General features: G+C 37.1%; 1 protein-coding gene across 1 annotated transcript in view; it reads right to left on the bottom strand.

Moving 5' to 3' along the window:
* LOC122790772 (N-acetylaspartate synthetase-like) overlaps positions 1-19003 on the bottom strand; it is an 80865-nt gene extending 61862 nt beyond the window's left edge. The window contains exons 1-2 of the mRNA XM_044058385.1: positions 18931-19003; positions 2119-2172 (exon numbers count right to left, since the gene is read on the bottom strand). The gene's annotated coding sequence lies outside the window, so the exon portion shown is untranslated. The remainder of the gene's footprint in view (positions 1-2118; positions 2173-18930) is intronic.
* Positions 19004-19748: the final 745 nt, after the last annotated feature.

Genomic DNA, 19748 nt, shown 5'->3' with positions numbered 1-19748 from the left:
ACCATATGTGCGAACCCATACGACCGAAGTTACAGAACTTCGACCAAAAATAAAAAAAACAAAGGGAAAAGAAAATAAACAGTTATATACAGGGGGCAAGCCTCCCTGTACCCCCAACACCCCCACTCTTTAAATATACCAACTCTGAGGTTGCGCTACAGTGCAGTAAAGGGAAATTTCCTTTACTGAGCTGTAGCGCGACCTCAGAGTTGGTATATTTAAAGAGCAGGGGGTTGGGGGGTGCAGCCCCCACACATGGGGGTTGCAGGGGAGCTTGCCCCCTGCTTACAACCCTCGGGTATGTTGTTTTTCTTTTTATTTATTTTTTTTCCCAGTCGAAGTATGACAACTTCGAACTTATGGTTTCGACCATATCACGTTCAAAGTTGTCATACTTTGACTATGTAATATAGACCAGAAAATTAAACATGTTTCCTCATTGGACTGTAGTGTTATGTCATGTAATGGAAGGAAATTATAAGGCTGTTGATTTTGAGACCTAAATGGATTGATTCAAATGGGAAATCTATTAACCTATAAAAACAGATGCATGGCTTTTGTGTTGCAGGGCTACATGAATAAAAAGACTCTAGGATTGCCAGTCATTACATGGGTAGATTTGCTATCCTTAGTCTATTTACCTGTACTTGGTACAAGGGACAAGTAGCAAGAAGCTAAGCAGTATGAGCGAATGTAAGGAAATAGCTGGAGTGCTTGTTAAAACAATGGTGACCACGAACATTCAATGGATCTGGCATGTTTTTGGGGACTCTGGGAGGCAGGTGTTACTAAGGTGAGCCTGGAAGGGGGCATGTGTGTTTTTAAAAAGACCAGACTTGGGTGATTGTTCAGCAACAATCCTTCAGCATGTCCAGAGGAGTGATCATGCTATAAATGGCATGAATTATTCCTAGAAAATGTATGACAGTGTAGCCTGTCACAGTGCATTGGCTTATCTTATTTCTTTTTTTAAACGACTCATTTCTCACTTGAATTGAGCCCACAAGTCTACTGCTTTCTTGTCTTGTCCATTTATCTCCCCCTATATAATAGTCCCCAAATAACTCAGTACAGTGAGTCAGAGGTCATTGTGGGAAGGTGAGCGCATTTTTGGTTATCAATTATATGAGCAATGCAGGAATTATTTAATGTGCCGTACACTCCATGACTGTCAAAGTGCAGCATATACAGTAAAAGAGACTTCAGCATGCCATCATATGTGGGCTACATATGTGTTTCTGGGACTTACGTGCGCTCTAACATTTGTAACCTCCTAGGGCTAGTCCCATGTACCCATCAGTTTACAGTCCTTTTGCTCTAGCTCCTCATACCCTCTTTATAAAAGGACAGCTCTCTGGTGCCTGTTTGATCACTCCTCCATCATTAGGCCCATTGGCCTTCAATAAAGAGATAAACACATTAGATGTGTTTCATTGTACTGCCTTACCACAGAAGCTTTAGGCACAGACAGTATTCAGTGTTTTGCTAAAATTATCACTTTCTAAGTTTTATTTTAGGAACGCATGACTAAGTTTATATGTCAGTATCTGAGTATTAATACTGGCAACAGATTCCCCCCATCCAGATAACCAGAATATCAGGGTATCTTACCCTCAAACCATGTTCGTGCTAAAATAATATAATATAATGAGAGTTGCTTTTCCCATCAGCACAGAGAAAATAGTAATTAGAGTTTAGTTTAAGTATCAGTCTTACAAACTGCCTATAGGCATGTGTACTGTGTCTGAGTGAGTGTGTATTGTGTGATAGACTGGTGCCCTATCGAGAATGACCTTCAAAGCCTTGCACCTGTTAGCTGATGGGATAGGCACTGCCGTCCTTGTAACCTTGTAATCTGGGTTACTGGAAAATAGATGATTTGAAGGATGTGTTCTGGATTCAAGAATGCATAGACTACAGCTGCTCTGAAGGCAGTAGCTAGACAGTGCTTTATCTGTCGTGAACTTTAAAAGGAAAGAATAGCAAGTTCTGTTTTACATAAGCATAAAGATGGTCTCAGATAAATACACCTATAATCAAAGTTATGAGTACCAAACTCATTCTACTGCAATAATTACAAAAAGTGCAGAGGAAAAATAACTCATTATTGGTTCTTACCTCAGTTTCAGGTCTCTTTGATATAGGTGTGATTTACAGTATTTACATGCAGAGCTACATTAAAACAAAAATAAATAAGAGCACAAGTAAAACAATGTTGTAAAGTCACACCTTTTAAATAAATCTAGCAAGGAAACTAGGTAATGCACATTTCAAAAATATTATGAGAAGACAGCACTGTATCATTTAAATATCATATAAAGGTATCTGAACTTCAACTAAGACGACATTCCTGTTGCAATTATATTACAGATCTTTAGCAGAAAAAGAAACTTTGACCTGGCTTAACAAGACCATCCCTTTTCTGTCCATTTGTTGCTAAAGATTAATATCCACTTTACTGAGATAAACTGTCAAACTCAGTTTATTTATCAATTAGTAAAACAAATGCCAATATAATATTTGTCTTTTGGCTTTTCCCGGTTAGGGGTCACCACAGTGGAACTCCGGTCCGCTAATGACTGGCCGAGTTGCCAGCTCGACACCCAACCTTCCAAGAAGGTGCACCCATTCACGCACGCACCTACCTCCATGTCTTTGAATGTCAGTCGACCGCCGGGAGGACATGCAAACGCCACACAGAAGGCGCTCCAGCCGAGAATTGAATGGGAGAACCTCTTTCTGTGAGGCGACAATGCTAACCGCTGCACCACAGCAGCTTCTATTAAAACAAATGCCAATAAATATGTCAAACTCAGTTTAATAGTAAAACAAGATCATAACATTCTGGAATACGCACACGGTAGGTGTGCGCGTGTGTGTCTGCAGACATACACGTATATATACTAGCAGTTAATGAACACTCAAAAAACGTAAATCAACTATGCATTGGTCAATCACATACACTACAACAGTTCACATGATAAGTACAAGCAAATAGACCTGAGTTTGTGATTATTACAAAAGTACAAACTAAAGGCAACCCCCTCATAAGAAATGCATTTTCATGGGGCTCTGTCACCCACCCTTCAACATGAGGGCTTTGTCCCCAACCCCTTATTTATATAATTACTTCATGGTTGTACAGCCACCATGAAAGGGCATTCATCACAAAAAGAAAATGCATCCCCACATGAAGCTGAGAAAAGCCATATTCAACTGAATGTGTAGCTGTACTTCCTGATCGATTAACTGCCCTGTCAACATATCCAAATGCAAGTGTAATTATTATACATGCATATCTCAAGTAGTCGGAATTTTAAAGTTAAAACCCATGAGATGATAGTAAGACATGCTGTTGTATTTCATTTATTTAGGCCCTAAGTTTCCAGCTTTTCTTTTTTGACATATATACAGTACATATGTGGGGAACCCCCTTCAGCACTGATTCATGCAGCCAGATTCAAAATGTATGCAAAGCATTGTGGAAGGCTTCTGCTGTGAAAGCAATACAGCAGCACAATGCCTGTGTGCAAAGTCCAAGAAATACCTAATACTAATAAGAGAGAGAAAATGGAATTTACATGAGCAAAAATTGGTATGAATAGGGGAAGCATAAAGTCTAAAAAATGAAATTGTACTGTCCATACTAACACATTTGATAATATGGAATGTAGTGTATCAGGAACAACGGTAAGCATAAACATATGAAGCAGATAGAAGTCTAGCAATAGTAACAGCAGTGGAACAGGTGAAAGACCAACATAAAATATAGGAAAACACATGGTAGTGTACTGACACAGGTGCAGGAACACACAATGTAACACAACAGTAAGCATAAACATATGAAGCAGATAGAAGTCTAGCAACAGGAACATCGGTGGAACAGATGAAAGACCAAAGGTGATGTGCGGCACTTTTAGAACATCATAAAACATAAGAAAACACACAGTAGTGTACTGGCACAAGTGCAGGAACACACAATGTAACACAACAGTAAGCATAAACATATGAAGTAGATAGAAGTCTAGCAACAGGAACATCGGTGGAACAGATGAAAGACCAAAGGTGATGTGCGGCACTTTTACATCATAAAACATGGGAAAACACATGGTAGTGTAATGACACAGGTGCAGGAACACACAATGTAACACAACAGTAAGCATAAACATATGAAGCAGATAGAAGTCTAGCAACAGGAACATCGGTGGAACAGATGAAAGACCAAAGGTGATGTGCGGAACTTTTAGAACATCATAAAACATAAGAAAACACACGGTAGTGTACTGGCACAAGTGCAGGAACACACAATGTAACACAACAGTAAGCATAAACATATGAAGTAGATAGAAGTCTAGCAACAGGAACATCGGTGGAACAGATGAAAGACCAAAGGTGATGCGCGGCACTTTTACATCATAAAACATAAGAAAACACATGGTAGTGTACTAGCACAGGTGCAAGAACACACACTGTAACATACTGCCAACACAGGAAGAGGGAAATGGGACAGAGAAGTGTTTGAGGTAACAGGGACAGGTAAATGTACGAGGTACTGCAGTATGGAATGCCTGAAGGGCAGGAGTCATATGAGAGAATGGCCTATTTTTTGGTGAGGTTAGCCCCCATATTTCATAATGAGAGTAGATGGGTAGAGTAATTGGAAATTAGGCAGTTGTTGACATCAAGGTGGGAAGGAACCAAAAAGCTAATTTACTGTATAAACCCCAAAAAATAAGGAGGGCATGAAACATGAGGTAGAGATGAAAGGAAGGATGACAAACAGGGGATGGTCAGTGTTTTCGGAAGGATGCCTCAACAAAGGAGAATGGGAAGGCATAAAGACAATGACCATACATGCTGTCACAGAACTGTCAATAATGCTCACTAGGAACATGTGCACAAGTGTATTCACTGTGCACCCAGCCTATTCAAGTACCTGCAGACACACAACCCCAATGCACAAGGACAGTGTCTAAGTGAGGCATGTAAGTCACAATGTGACCCACAAAGCCTGAACCCACAAGCAACACTATAGGTCACAGCAGTGCAAAGGTACATCTACAAGGGCATGCTATATATGGCTGGACAAACAGTCCCACAGGCAGGTATAATGTCACACCAGAGTAGTGTGTAATGGAGTAAACAAAAGAGCAATGTCTAATGTGTCACTCTGCATGTCATAATTTCAATGACAACATGGAAAGTCATGACTGACAAATGAGTTCACAGTTACGTAGTATGTCAAGGAATATGTGCACAGGCATATAGCATGCTGTGGAAGCTGTACACAAACATATGTCACAAGACAAAAGGTGTGCTCTCAGTGTAAGTGATTTATTTGGTGTAAAGCCCATCTATAAACAGGCTTAAACTGGGGACCAGATTCCAAAAGACCTGCTCTCAGTGTAAGTGGTCACTTACACTGCGAAGAAGTCTTTTGGTATCAGGCCCTATTTGTTGTTGATCGTGTGCTTGGTGGCTGTGTTTCCTGTTCTTGGTGAGAACAGGAGGATGAATGGCTCCTTCCCCACCTGCCTGAATTGGTTCTTGATTGATCAGACTTTTTCTTTACTTTCCACTTCTAGGTTTGTGTTTGCCTATTATATAAGGAGCTTGGTTGCCCAGTCTGGTACTTCACAGATGTGATCTGAACTGTAGTAAATTTTCTGGAGTCTTATTTTATTCGTTGGATTTTGTTTGTGTACTGTTTCATTTCACATGAGTTTGGACCTGCACCACTGAGATATATTTTACTTATAGTACCATGACAGCTAATGATAGTTCCTTTCATACAATGAGCGTCGAGGTATTGAATGTGACTAGGGTTTTCTTTGTTTCGCACTGCTTTTCTGGGGTTCTTTATGTTAAAACTAAATCTTGTGGTATGGTTCATGCATTTCATTGCATGACAGTTGAGAACTCCTTTTACTGAATCTTTGTGGTAATTCACCAGTTATGTAACCACTAATATCAGGTATCCACATGAATGTTAACAAATGAATAACAAAGTAATGATAAAATATAATTATACGTAAAATATATTAAAATCAGCTATAAAATAGTTCTTCAGCAACACAACAAAAATCATTAGCAGAAACAAATAAAAGTACAACTACCCGGCTAAACCATAACTCAAAACAGGTGACTGTTGATTATACATCATAAGACGCAACAAAAATTGAGTAAACTTGCAAGCAAATGGGAAAAAAACCCATAACAGATATTAAAACAAGCAATAATGTGAAACTGCACCCATAAGGAAAGTAGTACCACTTACTGGTGCGATGATGCCAAGTCCCAAAAAACACAGGAATCGACTGAACGTGACTAAATCAGAAGTAATATTGTGCAAATTCAAAACCGTCACCATTAAACAGCACAGACTAGTCAACAAGCTGCATTCCCCAAGTGGTCACATTTTCTGAAGTACCCTTTCACTGGAATGAAAACCAAGTGCTGCATCTTAAACCATCAATGCAATAGACAGAAGACCTTGTAAAACATTTAGAGACAGTCTCCAGCAACAGCACCTTAACGGGGCCTCCAAATCCAGCATCCTCAAGTTTCTTTGAGGGACACCATCTTCCACATACAAAAAATCTACCCTTACTATGCATATCTGATTGCACCTTATCAAACACATATCAAAGCTTAAAAGGCTTCAATGTTTCCTAACCGAAAGAATCAAAGGGCTATGAGGCACTTTTAATTACCCATATGGATTAAAAAGTCTTTAACTTTCTTCCATGTCATGCAAACTTCTGTGCAGACATTTCTGTCTTGCTGTTTGGGCTGTAAAAAGTCATTATTTATTTATTTATTTATTTATTTAGCATTTGTTGACCGGGAGTGTCCGACTGAGCTGAAGCCCTTTTTCAGCGGAGGCCAGGGGAGAAAAGCTCCAATATAGAAAGCATTTTAATAACCATTATTACACTCACAGAAATATACAAAAAGGTTACCATTCTGGTAAAGTGGTTGACAAGATTAAACAATACAAATTAAAAAAGATAAAAAGTGTAACACATAGGAAGTTAAATGTTTTAGTTTCAGTAGGTTAGGCAATCTAACAATACTAAGCAGAGTATAGACAATACGTTAGGAGAATTTCTTAGGAAGTAAAGGGAGTAAGTTGTTATGTTAGGTGGTGTGCAATTGTTATACAGTTCAAAGTGAGTTGGTTGTGAACAGTGGCAGGTCCAGTGTTTTTTTTAAGTAGTCTTTGGTAGCTAATTTAAATTGTTTGGGGTTAGTAAGGTTCCTTATTTCTAGTGGGAGCTTGTTCCATGCAATAGAGGCATGGTAGCTATATAGATTGCAGCCTGCCTTGGAATTGGGTTTATAAAGATGGTGGGTTGTACTTCTGAGATGCCTGGTAGTGCACTAGTTAGAGATGAGAGGTGATAGAGCAGGGCAGAAGGCTGGCTGATATAGAATGGAGTGAATGATTTGCAACTGAGAGTGAAGAAGCAGGTGAGGTAGTTCTAGCCAGTTTAGGTATTTTAGGGAGAAAATGGTGAGATTTATATGTTTGTTGAGCAGCAAATGTTGCTATCTTGTGTTAAGTTGATTCATGTTTGGTAAGTAGGGATGCAGTTAGATTAGTAAGTATTTGGGAACAATAAGTTAAACATTGTAGAATGTAGGCATGAGTAAGACTAATTCTAGCTTCTGTTGTGAGGAAGTTGCTGTTCCTGTACAGGAGTCCTAGCTTCCGATGTTTTTTTTTTGATACAGTTATAAATGTGTAAATCAAATTTTAGATATATATCTCTTATTGCAACATAACCAGGACTTCTTGGAAGGATTGGTTCATTACCTACAGGATTACCTACCTTTGAAACAAACTTCCCTTTCATGTTAAATGGTGTAACAACATACGCTCCTTCAGGTTAAGTGCTGACAATCGGATGGGTTCACATAGATTTACTCCATGGGTTAGTAGCGTGTTGTTTCCCTTATCAAGACTCCAATAAAAAAACCCTAATAAATCAAGTGAAATATAAATGTCAGCAAACAGATCTCATCATATAAATCACACTTGCCATCTCCCCTCTAAATCATGTTTCTGCCTAATAATGCCATTGAACCACCTCTGCTGAAATCCATTTTCTTGTAGTTCATCTAACTGCCCCACCCCTTTTCCACTTCTATTCTTTTTGGGGGGAGGACGTTAAAGTTACTTGTGCTTTCAACATTCTGAACATCAACATATGCATGACATTTGTAATCATCTGTCTTATGCTATTCTTTCACTTTGTCTCCTTTTGTTATACACATTCTGCTCATTTCAATATTATCACCTAGGCTGTGTCTGCACTGATCTCCTGATGTCAGTGCACTACCCCAGTAAAGAAATTTAAAATAAAATGCAAACAAAATGGAGGTAAACCAACCAATAATACTTTCTAGAGTGCATGGCTTGACTATATATGTTTGTTCAGACTGTCTGCCTAATGCTAACCTAGACCCTCACATATGCCAGGTGGTAAAGATTCCTTCTGTAGAGCATCCTGTCTGCCCATCTCTGTGTTCTATCTGTTAAAGATGCAGTCAATTACAATGATGTATGAGATCATATATAGTTCACTACTAACAAGCCAAACTGACTCAAATATTACTAGTCAAAACCCAGGCAAAAGTATATGCAGGTTGTCATAATAAGCAACCCCACACCAAACCATCCAGCTTATGGTGGCACATTACAAAAATCAGTAGAACGCAAAATAAAAACAAACCCAAAAATCACAAAAAGGAACCACAGTCACCTTGCTCCAGCAAAAAAATCAGCGATGAAAAGCAACTGATGAAAAGAGCCAAAAAGCTGTAGTCTTAACGCCAATTTATTAAGAACGTTTTCGCCAACTCATTAGTTTGGCTTCTTCAGAGAAAATCACAAACAGTAGCAAATTGCCGCATTTATTCAAATCGGCTAAGGAAGTGATGTCATAAAAAGATTTAAAAAGACAGTAAAGACATGTCTCAAATATAAAGCAATTAAAGGTGCTAATTTTCACAAATGATAAAAGTATATATATGTAATTACGCTTTAAAAAGCAAACATGTTGCAACACAAAAGTATATACAACACTACAAGTCTTATTAAATACAAAAACAGAATCAATACGAAACCAGCGCCAAGTATACCAAAGTATACAAGAATGGCTAAAAAAGATTAACTAATAAAGACAGTAATAAGGCCACAAACTATGTTGAAGGCAATATAAAAATATAGTAATAAACAACTAGCAGTATTAAAAGCATATGAACCACATCTTAATAAACTGTATCTAAATAACACTAACAATAAGTGGACCAGCATTGTGATCTAAACCATTACTGAGGTATGCAGTGTAGAAGTAAATTACTAATGATGTTAAAAAAGTATTCAAACTACTGAAATATAATCTAAATAATGATTAAAAATAATAAAAAAATAATAAATAAATAATAAAAATAAATCAACGCAAGTAACTTCTCATTTTTAACACTGGCAAGATGTTACAATTATCGTTTAATCCAGGAAAATGAAAAGCATCAGTCCTGAGTTGCCACTCTAACTCTAAGGTCTCTAACAGTAATGACGTTGGACCTCCTCTAACAGATGTTAAAATTTGGTCAATTGCCATAAATGAGAAACTATGCCCTGGTGAGTCTATAACATGCTTAGCCAGGGCATTGTTCTCATTCTTGTTGTTAATTGCATACAGATGTTCATACATGCGATCACGTAAGCGACGGTCAGTCTTTCCGATGTAGAAAGACGGACAGCAATCACATAATGCTACATACACAACAGATTTACTTTCACAATTGAGGGGGAACCTGATTGTATATTTCCTATCCCTCACAGTGAATGTCTGACCTGTTCTAGTTTTGTAACATCTGTTACAAAAACCACAAGGATACATACCCACCTTCCTATTGAAAAATCTATTAGAAAAATCCCTCTGCAATAGTTCTTTCAAGTTCGCATTTCTTTTAAATACAAAACTAGGAGTATGTCCAAATTTCTTTAGCAGAATAGGATTGCCCAATATAAAATCCCAATTTTTCTTTATGATAGAAACAATTTCTTTAGTATCAAAACTAAAGGTGGTAATGTAGCTCAAAGATGGGTCAAACAAGGTGTTCACGCTGTTACTTACAGGTGCAGAAACGAAAGGTGAATCTAAGATAGGTGTAGATGCAACATTAAGTTGCAGCTCACAGGCTGGAATTTCTGTGGATAAAATGGCCTTGAAAAAACCATTTACTCTTTTTGAGTTAACCTCAAAAAAGAGTTCTTCAATTAACTTTGATGGATAATTTCTCTTAAGAAACATATCTGTAAGAAGGTTACATTCATCATGAAAGAATTCCAGCGTACTGCACATCCTTGCTGCTCTAACAAATTGCCCCTTGACAATTGCTCTCTTTTGTCTGTAGGGGTGATGGCTAGAAAAATGCAAGAACGAGTTGCAGTACGTTGGTTTTCGGTAAATTTTTGAAACAAAACATTGAGATTGCACATCCTTAATAAGCTTTACATCCAGATAATCAATATCGGACGCAGAGAATTTGTAAGTGAATTTCAAAAATTCTGAAATGTTATTGATGGTAGACACAAATGAGTCAGCCATCAAATTGTCACCTTCAAACAGAATGAAGATGTCATCCAGGTATCTGGTATAGAACCTGATTGGTTTCATAAGGTCAGTTGAAGAAAAGACAAAATGCTTTTACCAGTAGCTCATAAAAAAGTTAGCCACTGATGCTCCACAAGGGGAGCCCATTGCTACACCTTGTTTCTGCAAATAATATTTTTTGTCAAAAGTGAAATAATTCAATGATAATACTATGTCCAAAATTTCTGTAATAATGTCAATCTCATGTCTTGGGGCTTCCAAATCAAGAAGTAAAAGAGCCAACCATTCAAGAGCCTCTTGGTGGGGAATTGAGGTGTACAAGTCAACCACATCAACAGTGAGGAAATTAACATCACTGCTGAACGGTTGAATATTGATAGCCTCCAAGAAAGACCAAGAGTCCTTGCAAATTCCAGGTAAGTGGACGGCATACTTTGACAACAGTTTGTCAACCAGCCTGGCACAGGCGTATGTCATGGAGGACCTCCCATCTATTAGTGCCCTCATAGGTGGGTTCATCACGTCCTTATGAACTTTTGGTATGCCGAACATAACTGGAATTTTCGGCAATCTTATATCAATAAAATTGTAGGTGTCCAAATCAATCTTATTTGCAAGGAATAGGTCTCGAAAGTAACCCCTAATTCTATTATGAGCCACTTGTATCTCATTGTAAGATGATTCAACATAGGCGGGTGGCTCCAGAATAGAGTACATCTTCTCCTTATAAGTTTGGTCATTAAATATGACCAAACCCCCCCCTTTATCAGGTTTAAGTAGACTAAATGATGTATTACAAAGGGCATCTAAACAGTAAATTTGATCTTTCGAGGTGTTAAAATCATAAGACAATCCCCTCTCTGACCTGTTATTGATGAGGTGTCTCAAATCAATTTCACACACCTGTTCAAAAAGAAGTAAAGCAGGATGTAAGGGTGGATTAAAGACACTAGGGAGTTTTAGGGTATGAGATGCCTCTAAATGCATTGGTTCAGCATTGAAAAACAATTTTAAATTAAGCTTTCTTACGAAACATTTCAAGTTAATGATCTCTTTTGGTAAGTCCGCAAATCTACTTGGGACAAAAGTGTACCCATATGCCAGTAGTTCAATCAGTTCATCTAGGCTGTGTCTGCACTGATCTCCTGATGTCAGTGCACTACCCCAGTAAAGAAATTTAAAATAAAATGCAAACAAAATGGAGGTAAACCAACCAATAATACTTTCTAGAGTGCATGGCTTGACTATATATGTTTGTTCAGACTGTCTGCCTAATGCTAACCTAGACCCTCACATATGCCAGGTGGTAAAGATTCCTTCTGTAGAGCATCCTGTCTGCCCATCTCTGTGTTCTATCTGTTAAAGATGCAGTCAATTACAATGATGTATGAGATCATACATAGTTCACTACTAACAAGCCAAACTGACTCAAATATTACTAGTCAAAACCCAGGCAAAAGTATATGCAGGTTGTCATAATAAGCAACCCCACCCCAAATCATCCAGCTTATGGTGGCACATTACAAAAATCACCAGTTGCCCACTCCAATCACCAATATCCTGACAATAAAACACACACACTCATACAGCTCCCATTACAGTGCTTTACAGACCCTGAGAGTACAACAATCAATGTACACATGATGGAAGCAATGCATTGTTATATAGCCATACCTTTAGCAGTCTTACACTACTCTGTGTATGTAGCCATTAACCAAAACATGCCTGGGCATGTACACGTGAGAACACAGACACAAAACACACCACAAGCTACAGATATGTATATAACTTGAATATTCAGGTGCATTATTCTTCTAAACATTTGAAGTGTGTACTCCCCTATAATATGCATGCAACCATTGACTAGGACATGCCTGGGCATGTACAGATGAGAACACAGACACGAAACACACCACAAGCTACAGATGTGTATGTAACTTGAATATGCAGGTGCAATATCTTTCTAAACATTAGATGTTTATACTCCCCTATAATATGCTAAGTACAGTATAAGGCCTCTGAAACATACATAATCATCTAATGTAGAAAAACTGCACCCCACAAAACATTATCAAGATTTTTACCATATTTAGTATACAGTTGAGAAAAGGGAGTACGTGATTTAAAATGCAGGTCTAGGAGATCACTTACTTAAGCTTGTGATGGATATCCTGTAACACCCCCACCCCATTATTACAGGTAGCCCTTTTTACTTTCTGTACAAGTTGTTAAACCAATTAAATCACTGTATGTCAACACAGATCAGTAGCCATATCTGCCAGAGTACCTGTCTGATAAACTGGACATCTCTGCAGTCTAAATTAATAGTTGCCACGGTGCTTGTGTAGGATAACATATAAGTAGCCCTGTAATTCATAAGGCCTAATTCCAGGCTGAATCACTGAAGAAATAATATTAACATATTAACAATCTCACATCATATCTCTAATCTGTACAGTTTCCTTATATTGCCATTCTTGTTGTATATATCTATATTTTTATGTCTTTTGTAGTTATGCATTGCAATGTCTATGTATTTGTGGAGCTTTTTTCCCCAGGTCTCCTCTGAAAAAGGGCTTCAGCTCAGCTGAACCAACCCGGTCAACAAATATCAAATAAATAAATCACAAGGCTAGTGAAAACCATGAGGTATATTACATACGAGAGATGTTTGAGCTTAAATCAGACTCAAAAACAAATTAAATTTAAGTTTTTTGTTAATACAACCTCTTTTTCATTTTGGAGGATCTTTATCTATAATGTTTTACATAGATTTTATTTCAACAGTATATACAAATTAGTACAATCCTTAATAAAAGTAACAAAGCTTGGAGCAACTGCTATATTTTGGCTGGGCAGAATTGTCTGATCTGATTAAACTCTTGGCCTTACTGAATATTTCTTTACCAAGTTGTGCACTTACAAGTGACAGTGATCTCTTTGAAGGTGTTTAATAACTGTAGCAAGAAAAAATATAATGAAGGACTGGAAGAAATCACATATGCATTCAGAGATGCATTTTTTTCTGGAATTCATTAACCTTCATCATTACTATGTAAAAAATAAACATCTGCAATAATAATGCATACTAAAATCACAAAATGCATTGTAAACTTTCACCTAAATTAGATCAATTTATTCAAAATATAGCAGTAACATTCTAACATGCTAAAGATTTAGTCATCATTCTGTCCATTTATATGTAATTCTATATACGTTAGACACATTTAATATATAATTGTTATTGCATAGGATATTTAGCTGCAGATGCTTATTTCTCTAGAGAGTAGTGCAATCTCAGAGTTGATACATATAATTAGCAGGGGGCAGATAGTTGGTTTACGTTTTTTCAATCACTTGCAAATCAGTGTTTTTGTGTTTCAGTGAATGGTGCTTAATCATTTGCGGATTTGCTGTTTCAATGAGAAGTTTTATATATATATATATATATATATATATATATATATATATATATATATTTCACTTCATCACCGACTTACTAAATCAGTGTACATTACATCTACCACAAATGGTCAAAACTTAATTAAAAAATGAAAGAAAGAAACAGTGTTTTTTGTAGTGAGGCAAGCCCCCATTCACACAACACAGCCCCTGCTCATTATATACACCAAGATTACAAACAGTGGGAGAAGGGCAAAATCTCACTTCCGCAAAACAAATTCTGGCTTCCTGCAATGAGCTAGCAGTTCAACAAAACAATCTTCCTAACTAAATATTCAGTGCAATGAGCATATAGCCAAACATCCATATTATTTTATATATATATATATATATATATATATATATATATATATATATATATATATATATATATATAATGTGTGTGTGTGTGTTGTGATATTAGTTTTTGTCAGTTCCATGAAACAACTTTCAACATAACTAGCATCATCAATTTCTATTTAACTAAGAGTCCACTGACTTTTGACAAAAACATTTGTACAAATGGATGGGAAAATGCAAATTCATCAATCATATCCTTGATGGAAAGGGTCAACAAGTAAACTTCCCAATATAGTTTTGGTTTTGCCCATCTCTGGATTATTCATAGGCTAAATATAAGGGCTAAATACTTGCATGGGAATGTAAGGCTGGCTAGGCTTCTTAAGATCCTCACATATGAATAGTCTACTTAGTATCTATGAACCTATACCTTATAAGTTACAGAATAAGTACCCCTGCACATACAAAGTGGGGGTTGCACCCACACACTCTTGAACCTACAATAGCCTGCTAAGTATCTATGAAGCTATACCTTATAAGTTACAGAATAAGTACCCCTGCACATACCATGTGGGGGTTGAACCCACACACTCTTGAACCTATTATATACTAATTCTGAGACTACATAATAGTGATGAAATGTGGGGCTTCCTTAATCTCACTGTCCACCAATTTTCTACCTGCATACACACACTGACTCACTGATCTCACACAAACATGGGCGCATGCGTATACACATACACATAAATCCACGCACAAGTGTTTGCTTACTTTCATTCACCAGTGCATATCTCACACCAATACATGCACAGAATTGATTGACACATAATACACTGAGCAATTCATCTACGATCAAACACATTGAACTTAAAGTATATTGCTAACAAATGATTGCAAATGCAAGCAGTGCAACTTTAGTTTTGCAGTCACATAGTAAAGTAAATTGTTCACAGGACAAGAAAAAGTAAATAAATAAATGGGGTCCGTATTATGTTATCGAAAAGGCTGTCCATCAAATGCCTTTTCATTAGCCCCTAAAAAGCAAACTGCCATATAAGCAAATGGCCACATCAGCAATTTTTGTCCAAGGGAAAAAAATCACTTGCCCTACAAAACGACACATCACTTCAAACATTACAAAGTGGTGGGCTATGCTGCCCACACCTCCCAGATCTAAATATACCAATTCAGAGATCGCACTACAGTGAGAAAAAGGGCAAACTCACAAGGATGAGCAAGCCATTATCACCGATGTAGCTGTTCACTTAAATGGCAGTTCTCTGTTTAAGGGTTGATGAAAAGGAGTTCGATGGACAGCCTTTTCGATAATATAATATAGTCCCAAATAAATGTACCACTGTTGGGCAAGCATAATACAAATAAAATAAGAAAAAAAATATAAGAATCTCCCAGCAGATGCCATTATTTAACATCTACAACCACAGACAAAAAAATATACAAAAAAAATGAAACCTGACATGCAGACCAGAAAAATAACTGCCCTTACCAATCCTCTTAAATACTACTTTTTATGTGGAGAGGCTTTGTACCCATCAGCCAACTGTGATGTTCCTAGGTTCATAGGTTAGTACTAGGCTAACTGCCCTTGAAAGCCATTGTAAGCCTAGCCAGTTATCCCTTGTGAGACTCAAACCCTGCACCTTGTGTTCGTAAGGCAAACACCTTAACCATTAGGCCACCCTCCCAACCCCACATGGGACTATGTGGCACTCATGCCCTCAGAACTTATATATATATATATATATATATATATATATATATATATATATATATATATATATATGGGTCTACCTGAGATGGTCGACAAGCCATTTGATCGAGTTTCATTTAGTCGACAATTCATTTGGTCGACAGGCAGATTTGCCCCCCCTCCCCAATGTTGTGTGACCCTGGAGTTGATATATATAGTTAGAGGGGTTGGGGGGCACAGCCTCCCACATTGGGAGGTGTGGGGGCAAAGCCCCCCACATAAAACTGCTTGTCGACCAAATGAATTGTCGACCAAATGAAAGTCGATCAAATGGCTTGTCGACCATGTGAAGTAGACCCATATATATATATATATATATATATATATACCAACACAACAGTTGTACAACCACAAATCAAGGGAAACGACACAGATTATGTTATAGTCTATATTCTGCAATTTGACTATAACATAATTTGATCATCTGCACCACTGACAATTTTTACAGAAAAATCTGCCTTATGCTGTATTGCAGGTCAGCAATTGATCTTCCTGGTGTGGGAATAGAGCCCGTAGCCTACTTCACCAAAGGCAATTGTTTTCCTTGTTGAAATACTGACAGTTTTCTAGCTTATGATGCAATGTTTTTATGATTCAGACAAAAGCATTAGAAAATTGTGGATATAAACGTGTGTGTGTGTGTGTGTGTGTGTGTGTGTGTGTGTGTGTGTGTGTGTGTGTGTGTGTGTGTGTGTAAAATCATAAATGGGTGCCACTGATTTGGTCACAGCACACATTTATCTTGTGCATCAGTGGTTAAAGTGGTCGAATTATATTATAGCTGAAATGCAGCAGTTATTTTCTTTCTATGTGGTTGTCCAAACATGGTGTTAGTATTTCTGTGGGTTTGGGAGTCAAAGTCCATACATAAAAGCAAAGTGTTCAGTTGTTTTAACTGACTGCTGATAAAAAAGGTTTTGTTTGCATTTACGATCACTTTAGTTTTTTATGTAAGTGATAGTGATCGCAGATGAAGTTGTTCAGTGTATTTTCTGTTGATCAAAGTTCATCAGAAATCAAGTATTTGCAAATGCTTTTTCAGTTAAGGCAGATTCTGATATTTTGTGAAATGTAATTATTGGATTTAATTTGCTAAGCACCCTATTTGCAAATGCTTGTTTAATTAGGGAGGATTAATATATTTTGTGAGATTTATTTATTCTTTTATTTTACATTTGTTAAATAGCTAAGTAAATTATTCCCAGAAGCCTTTTCATCACTACCTGGGCCATAAGGATAGATAACAAATTACTGAGATACTCAGATTGTGTGCGCCAGAATACATTATAATGCATGAGTGCAAATCAGGATTAAAAATGTGAACAAATAAATTAATGATATTTGAAAGAGAAGCAATGAAAAAGTTTCTTTGAAATTGTCACACAGAAATACGAAATACACATATCCTGTAACCACAAATATCACACAGAGATAACCCAAGAACTAATGAAAACAGTCACACAAGTTAGAATAAGTCATATTAAATATATAAGGTATTAACATTTATGTAGTGAGCCCAAGATTTAGTTAGAATAAGCAATGTACACAGTATTTACGTAGCGTTGTCGCCTCACAGTAAGACGCTGTCTGGTTCGACTCTCAGCTAGAGCGTCTTCTGCGTGGAGACATGCATGAATGGACGTACCTTCGTTGAAGGTTGTGCATTAGGGCTGGCAACTCGGCACGTAAAAATCAACTGCCAATCATTAGTGGATCGGAGTTCCGCTGTGGCGACCCCTAACCGAGAAAAGCCGAAAGACACAACAACAACAACAGGCATCACTGAGCATTATTACATTACAGAGGCGGAAGACAAAAAGGTTAGCAGATGAGCAGGCTGAAAGAAGACAAAAGTAGAAATATAACAGCCTACTTAATATAAAGGCACTGTTCATTGCTGAATGTTAATATCTCCACACACCATATGAATTGTGACCTAGGCATTAATAGATTCTGTGGATTAATTTACTGGTTCCTATATAATAAGACAGAATAGTTAAGTTATGTACCAACAACAAGGTATGTTATACCAAATGACTGTAAATCCTCGCCAATATAATGTTATACCTACTGTATGAAACTGCATGAGAACATAATGAAGCAAACAATGTTCCTGTAATACTTGTTGAAGCAATATCTGTGTCATAGCTTGTAACATACTACCTACATGCCTGTCCTATGGCTTATTTTCTGTTTTTGTGAACTGTCTAATGGCCTGGGCAATGCCTGAAAGGGGTCTTTAGAACAGTGCACCAACTTGGTTAACAAATGTAAATAAAGCAATAAATGAAGATAGACAGGGGAGAATAAACAGCATTAAATATTGTGCTAGATTAAATAAAGATGGATTGAACAACAAAGGCAGAGAGAAAGGCTGGCATCCTTTAGTAGGTAGAAAGATACAGATATTAAGAGTGAGACAAGTGAACAGATAAATAGACAGATAGATAAATAGGTACGACATATCAAGAGACATAAATAAAACATGCATACGCTTGCAAGAAACACTTTGCATTACGTAATGTTAAACTGGATTAAGACTAAAAGAATCTATGACCTAGTCAACTCATTTTCATAAACATAAAACAAAAACATAAGTCTGGAGCTGTGGATACTTGTAAGCATCTATTTCATTGGTTTCTATATTTTTTGTCTTGTCTATAATTGCTAATAATTACATCTAACAAGTGAGACATTTTTTCCCATTTACAACAGTACCCATTCCTGCTACAGTTCCTTTTCTCGATTAGCTTTTAGGAATTAATGCTATTCTGTTTTACAGGCACATACCTTAATATTACAGTTATGCAATAAGGACCTTCTACCCTGTAGTAGCTTGCATGTGAAGGGCTCAGACTCAGCACAGATACTGATTTACCTTTAAAAGTGAAACATCTCTATTTAAAGTTCATTCTGATTAAAACATGCATCGTCAGTCAGTGAATGGCAAATGTGTAATGTTTGTCAGCTGCTAAACATGTGTATTGATAGCCTCTGATCTTAGATAAGAATGTAGTCAATTTAAACTAGAGAGATGGAATGCTGGCAATCAGTGTTATACAAAAAGTATACAGAACTGTAAACTTACCCATAGATAAGAATGACTACATGGAAATGAAGACAAAGAAGTTCTCAAAAGAAGGCCACCCCCTAGGGGTCATGAAGGTCTTCATACCAAACTAGCTGTAGGCAGTAAAATATGACAAAACAGTGTGAAAAGCAAAATATATGCTGTGCTGCACAAGAAAGACCAAACCCAGAAAAAAAGTTATTGCCAGATATTACTGATGAAATGTTAAGCATTTTCATTTTAATGTTAAAGCATCCCAAGTTTAAGTTGTGATTTTTTTTTGTTACATATTGACCAACTTCCAAACAATGTGGTAGATAATTACCTGCTCTAAATTGTTTAAGCTTATTCCTTTCACCCTTCTGGCCGAGGGTCCAAACTGAGAATGGCCTACCGGGATTCAGGGATCCATTCTAACCAAATTAACAAGCAAACACACAAATAAATACATAAATAAATAAGTATTTAAACTGCAGAATTGATGCTAAATAAAATATTATGTTCAGAGGCCAGATATTGTTGTGTACTAACTCGTGTT

Source organism: Protopterus annectens, chromosome 16.part0 (genome assembly GCF_019279795.1).
Source record: "Protopterus annectens isolate FY-2018-M chromosome 16.part0, PAN1.0, whole genome shotgun sequence".
Lineage (NCBI taxonomy): Eukaryota > Metazoa > Chordata > Ceratodontiformes > Protopteridae > Protopterus > Protopterus annectens.
This window is presented reverse-complemented; position numbering and strand designations above follow the sequence as displayed.